Raw genomic sequence first — 7,204 nt, 5'->3', positions numbered from 1 at the left:
TTTTCATAACATCATGGAATCAGACTAAGTTTATGCTTCTTGACCACATATTTATTTAATTTGTACAATAAATTTCTCTCTTTCCTTTTTTTTTCTTTTATGAGAGATAAATGGGTCGTAGCATATAACTTAAAAATTACATAGATCTTCAACATCTTTCTTTTTGTTTTTTTTTCTCTTTTTTTTTCTTCAGGAAATATCATTTTTTTTTCAAAATAAGAACTCAAGATCTAAACAATAGATAGCCTCTCTCATGATCAATAAAGGCTCGAAAGCTGTTTTCTCAGTCCTCTCCACTCACTCACAAAATATGTGTGAGTTTAAAATTTTAGGCACTCTTATAAGGTATATCTTGGGCCATATACTTTAATACCTGATTTTATCACAATGGTTAATCACTAAAAAAAATTTCATAAATCATATTTTTATATTGATCAGAATATTAAAATTGACATTTTTTCAAATAAAAATTTAAACATCCTTAAATAGATTAATACATGTTCTAATTTAAACCTTTCAAACATGTAATGTATGATATTTTTGCAAAAATTACTAAGATACAAACAATAAACATGGTTTTATTTTAAAATAATATATTTTTTAAATATATATATTTTTTATTTTATTTTTTTTAATATTTTTTTTTAAGTTTGTTCTCCCCCCCAATCAGAATATGACATTGTCCCTAATGTCAAAATAACTATTAATAAAGAGTACATAATGAAAGAGATATCACCTGGAATTTTATTGAAGATAACAAACTGAAACAAACGCAAACCAATCCACGACTTTTAAATCAATGATCCAACTTCCTTTTCTTATTGCTTGATTGCGACCAATTGATTTTTGTTATCATCGGATCAGGCTTATGAACAAAAGCTTCCAAATCATCAATTAATTGATCGGCAGTCAAAGCATAGATGAGCATCCGTCGTGAATTTTCTGAAATGAAATTCTGTTCCACAGCTTTATCAAGAAATGTCAACAAACTGTCATAATAATTATTGATATTCAACAAGCCCACAGGTTTATTATGGATATTAAGTTGTGCCCAAGAAACAGTGTGAAAAATTTCTTCTAATGTACCAAAACCACCTGGTAGTGCGATAAAAGCATCAGAATTTTCAATCATTTTTGTGATTCTTTCATACATAGAAGAAACTTTTGATTTCTCACCAATCGTAACACCTGTAATATTTCTTTCAGCTAAAGCTGTAGGAAGAATACCCAAAACATGACTACCTCCAAGATGAGCAGATGTTGAAACAGATCCCATTAACCCAATATTACCTCGCTCATATACCAAGTGAATTTTTCTCTCAGCCAATATCTTTCCAAGATTATTTGTTTCTTCTACAAACACTTCATTTTTTCCAGGACCCGACCCACAAAATACACAAATATTTTTCAATGTTTGTGCAGAGGATCCAGCCATGTTTTTACTTTATTTTTGGCCTGCGAAAATAGAGAGAAAGATGAGAGATTTTATAGGGGTTATATGTTATCATAACAAAACTGTGGGTCACAGTTGTAAACAGAATAAACAGTAAAAAAAATAATAACACACATGCATATAAACAGTAGTGTGATTGTGGCTCACAATTTTCCTCTGGTTTTACGTCCAGAAACGGCTTCAACGCCTTCTATGAGTCGAGGATATGCTTCCCATCCAATTTTCTTATAAATTGGCAAACATGGTCTTTTTTAGTCAGATTCCCAAGACTATGACTCTCATCTTGGAATTGTTTCCATAAACGGAAAAGTTCAATATGTACATGTCCATTAGAATGCGTCTCAAGAGTCAATAAGATGTTCTCTAAAGACTCCTTACTCAGCCCATTCTTAATGAAACCAATTTTATCTTCTCTGTTATTGGAAACACATCCCAAAGATCTGCATCGTTTGTCACAAATCCATCTTGCACACTTATGACAAACCCCTAAATTTTTGGCCCTTCGTTTTTTCGCATAAGTATTTTTTCCTAATCCAGGCAAATACCGAATGAGCAATGATTGTGGAACTTCTCCTCCTAATCGGATCTTAGCTTCTATTACAAGACGAATATCTTCTGGAATTCCTTTTTGCATTAGCAATCTCAATCTTTCACACCTTCCTGCATAAATTTTTCTTAGAACATTTTCAGAAACAGAGGGAAAATATTTACAAATTTTTGAGAGAATTTCATCCATTTTGAAAAGAAAAGAAATGATTTTTTTTTATTTTTGTATCAGCAATTATGGAAAACTGATTAAACCGACTATGAGCGTCACGGAGTACAGTTATCCGCCATTTAACCGGGAAAATAAAAAGATTAAGGAAACCTGAAATAAAAACAAACAAAATTAAATGAAACACAAAAAAAATCAAGGATCGGAAAGGGAAATAAACTCTTCTTGAAAAATTTCATTTTCTAAAAATGGTTTAAACCTTTGTCCATTTACTTTAAAAACATCACCATTTTTAGGATTTTCAATATCCACAGCTCCATAAGTATACACGTGCTTTACAACATATGGGCCTGTCCATCTTGATCGTAATTTTCCTGGGAATATGTGAAGTCGAGAATTATAAAGCAAAACTTTTTTACCAATCTCAAAAGATTTTCTAAGAATTGTTTTATCATGAAATGATTTGATTTTTGCTTTATAAATCCTTGAATTCTCATACGCGTCATTTCTGAGTTCATCAAGTTCATTAAGTTGCAATTTACGCAATTTGTTGGCATCATCCATGCTTGAATTTAAAATTTTGATCGCCCAATAAGCTTTATGTTCCAATTCCACAGGCAAATGACAATGTTTTCCGTAAACCAACCTATAGGGAGACATATTCAATGATGTTTTAAAAGTTGTTCGATATGCCCAAAGTGCATCATTAAGTTGCAGAGACCAATCTTTTCTATTTGAGTTAACAGTTTTTTCCAAAATTTGCTTTATCTCCCTATTAGCTAATTCAACTTGTCCATTTGTTTGAGGATGATAAGGAGTAGTTACTTTGTGAGTAATACCATATTTTTTCATTAATGAAGCAAATGGTTTATTAACAAAGTGAGTTCCCCCATCACTTATCATGGCTCGAGGAATTCCAAATCTACTAAAAATATTTTCTTTTAAAAATTTGATGACGATTTTATGATCATTTGTTCGACATGGAATTGCCTCTATCCATTTGGAAACATAATCAACTGCAACTAAAATATACAAGTATCCAAACGACGGTGGAAAAGGTCCCATAAAATCTATTCCCCAACAATCAAAGATTTCAATTTCAATAATAGGATTCAAAGGCATCATGTTTCTTTTTGAAATCGCACCCAATTTTTGACAATTTTCACAGATCTTGCAGATTTCGTGGGTGTCTTTAAACAAAGTGGGCCAATAAAATCCACACTGCAAGATTTTTGCAGCTGTTTTCTTTGAAGAAAAATGTCCTCCGCATGCTTCTGAATGACAAAATTTAATGACACTACTTACCTCATTGTCGGGTATGCAACGTCGAAAAATTTGATCCGGACAATACTTGAACAGATACGGATCATCCCAATAAAAGTTTTTTACCTCATTCAAAAATTTTCTTTTATCTTGAGAACTCCATTGCGGTGGCATTTTTCCTGTCACAAGAAAATTTACTATGTTAGCAAACCAAGGTGTAGTAGTAACTGAAAATAGATGTTCATCAGGAAAATTATCGTTAATTGGTGTCATTTCACAAGATGATCCTGTTACTAGTCTCGATAAATGATCGGCTACGACATTCTCGGTTCCTTTTTTATCTTTGATCACAATGTCAAATTCTTGGAGCAACAAAATCCATCGTATCAGTCGTGGCTTTGCATCCTGTTTGGTCAACAAATATCTAATAGCAGAATGATCAGTAAACACGATAGTTGTTGATCCAATCAAATAAGAACGAAATTTATCTAATGCAAATATTACAGCAAGTAGTTCTTTTTCAGTTGTGGAGTAATTCATTTGAGCATTGTTTAAAGTTCTACTTGCATAATATATCACATAAGGCTTACCGTTTCTTCTTTGACCCAATACTGCACCGACTGCATAATCACTCGCATCGCACATGATTTCAAATGGTAAAGACCAATCAGGAGGTTGCATGATAGGAGCTGATGTTAAATGTCGAATGATTTTATCAAAAGCATTTTGACATTCTTGAGTCCACTCAAATGCACTGTCTTTTGTTAAGAGGTTACAAATGGGTTTAGAGATTAAACTAAAGTCCTTTATAAACCTCCTATAAAATCCAGCATGTCCCAAAAATGAGCGAATTTCTTTAATGGTTTTTGGAGGGGGTAAATTGGCAATGACATCAACTTTTGCTTTATCAACTTCAATTCCATGAGATGACACGACATGTCCCAAAACAATTCCAGAAGTAATCATGTAATGACATTTTTCCCAATTTAAAATAAGACCTTTTTCCTCGCATCTTTTTAAAACTTTTTCCAAATTTTCAAGACAATTATCAAATGTATTCCCAAAGACAGTTAAATCATCCATGAAAATTTCCAAACAATTTTCAACCATGTCGCAAAAAATGCTTAGCATACATCTTTGAAATGTTGCTGGGGCATTGCATAATCCAAATGGCATCCTTCTAAATGCAAATGTTCCAAAAGGACATGTGAATGTAGTTTTATCTTGATCTTCGAGTGCAATGGGAATTTGATAATAACCTGAATATCCATCAAGAAAACAGTAGTATGGATGACCTGCTACTCTTTCTAAAATTTGATCCAAAAATGGTAATGGAAAATGATCTTTTCTAGTGGCGTCATTTAATTTTCTATAATCAATACACATCCGCCAACTAGATGGGACTCGACTTGTTAACAATTCACCTTTTTCATTTTTTATCACTGTGATGCCAGATTTTTTCGGAACTACTTGTGTTGGGCTTACCCACTTACTATCAGAAATAGGGTAGATAATCCCAACATCAAGTAGTTTGAGAACTTCAGTTTTCACAACATCTTTCATGTGTGGATTTAATCTCCTTTGTGGTTGTTGAGATGTTTTTGCATTTTCTTCTAAGTGAATTTTGTGAGTGCAAATTAGTGGATTAATGCCCTTGAGATCTTTTAGTGTCCAACCAATTGCATTTTTATGTCTTTTAAGCATATCAACTAATTTACCTTCTTCATCACTTGCTAGTTTGGAAGAAATTACCACCGGATATGTTTCATCTTCTCCAAGAAATGCATACTTCAATTCTTCTGGCAAGGGTTTTAACTCCAATATGGGTGGTTCGTCTTTGTTCTCATATTTTGCATCAAATTCTTTCTCTGATCCTGGTAACGAGTGATACCTGATAAAATCATCAAGATCAATTTCAATATTTTCTTTAACAGTTTCAATTGAACAAATATCTAATTGATCACGAGTACTCCCTTCTTGAATGTTTTCTTCCACAAGAGTTTCAATAAGATTTTCATCTTCACTTTCATCTCCTTTGTCATGTGGTTGCTTACAAAGATTAAACACATTAAGCTCCAAGGTCATGTTACCAAATGACAACTTCATTATTCCATTCCTGCAATTTATAAGAGCATTAGAAGTTGCTAAAAATGGACGACCTAAAATTACAGGAATTGCATTACAAGCTTCGATAGGTTGTGTATCTAAAACTATGAAATCGACAGGATATACAAAGTTATCAACTTGGACCAACACGTCTTCTACCATACCTCTTGGCACTTTAACAGATCTATCAGCAAGTAAAAGTGTTACCGAAGTAGGTTTTAACTCGCCTAGATTGAGTTCTTGATAAACTGAATATGGAAGTAAATTCACACTAGCTCCAAGGTCAAGCAAGGCTTTTTTAATCTTTCGTTCTCCAATAATACAAGAAATAGTAGGACAACCAGGGTCTTTGTATTTCAAAGCATTATTATTTTGAATGATTGCACTTACTTGTTCGGCTAAAAATTTTTTCTTTTTCACATTCAATTTTCTTTTCACAGTGCACAAGTCTTTCAAAAATTTGGCATATGATGGTACCTGTTTTATTGCATTTAATAAAGGAATATTAACTTTTACTTGTTTAAAAATATCATATATATCAGAATTCAAATTTGATTTTTTTGTATTTTTCAATGCATGAGGGAATGGTGGTGACACTGTCTGTTGAACTTCCTCTTCGCAAGTTATGGGTTCCACTTCCTTACCCTTTGGAGTTGATTTATCATCATCTTCACAAGGTTCAAGAATGAATTTTTCCACAACCTTACCACTTCGAAGGGTAATAACAGATTTTACCTGATCCATCGGTTGAGTTCCAGAAGTTCAAGTTTGTGAATGATGATCCTTGGGATTAGGCTGTGGTTGTGAAGGAAATTTACCTTTTTCATGAACATTAAGTGCATATGCAAATTTAGCAAGAGTATCTTTCAAATTTGTCATGGTTTGAGCAGTTTGAGTATTGATAGACTCTTGCTTTGCAATGAAAGAATTCAATATATCTTACAAATTCCTTTTAGGTGGAGGAACATAAGATGCATAATTTTGAAAATTTTGTTGATTTTGAAAATGTGGTTGTGAAAATTGTGCAGCATTATCATTCCTCCAACTAAAATTTGGATGATTTCGCCAACCTGGATTGTAACTTTGAGAAAATTGTTCAAAATTTGGTCTTTTGAGATTGTTTAAAACATTGGCTTGTTCATAGAGACATTCTTTAAAAGTAGGCAAAGTGGGACGATCTTTTGTAGAATGATCACTTGTATCACATATGTGACATGTAATTTCTTGAACAGATTTTAATTGACCATTCTTTTTCAATTCAAGTGCCTCAATTTTTCTTGCCAAAGAGGTAAATCTAGCTTGAAGATCATGTTTATCTTTGAGAGTGTACATACCTCCACCAGATGTAGGAGATTGAATCTTGTTTGATGGTTCGATTGTACCCGGCAACGGCGCCAAAAACTTGTTGTCACTTTGATTGTTGCACTCCCAAGAGCAGGTTGTCCACAAGTAGTATAATTCGGTGAGTCCACTACAATGTCTTTTTGTTTTGTTTTTGTTTTTGTTTCTTTTTAATTTTAATTGTTTGAATCTTTAATGGGTAAATTTTAATTGTTCAAATTTTAATTTAAGTAGTTGAGATTAAAAGATCCACTCTTGGTATTTTAATAAAGTTAACATTAACGAACAATATTGAAATCCACTTAATAAAATGGTTCCAATATATT

At 32.5% G+C, this 7,204-nt stretch overlaps 1 pseudogene; it reads right to left on the bottom strand.

Annotated features, from left to right (window-relative positions):
• Positions 1-1,643: 1,643 nt before the first annotated feature.
• On the bottom strand, positions 1,644-6,416 carry LOC140961013 (uncharacterized; annotated as a pseudogene).
• Between the last annotated feature and the right edge of the window lie 788 nt (positions 6,417-7,204).

This window comes from Primulina huaijiensis, chromosome 16, assembly GCF_012295235.1.
Source record: "Primulina huaijiensis isolate GDHJ02 chromosome 16, ASM1229523v2, whole genome shotgun sequence".
Taxonomy (NCBI): domain Eukaryota; kingdom Viridiplantae; phylum Streptophyta; class Magnoliopsida; order Lamiales; family Gesneriaceae; genus Primulina; species Primulina huaijiensis.
The sequence above is the reverse complement of the archived record's forward strand: the minus strand, read 5'-3'. Positions and strand labels throughout refer to the sequence as shown.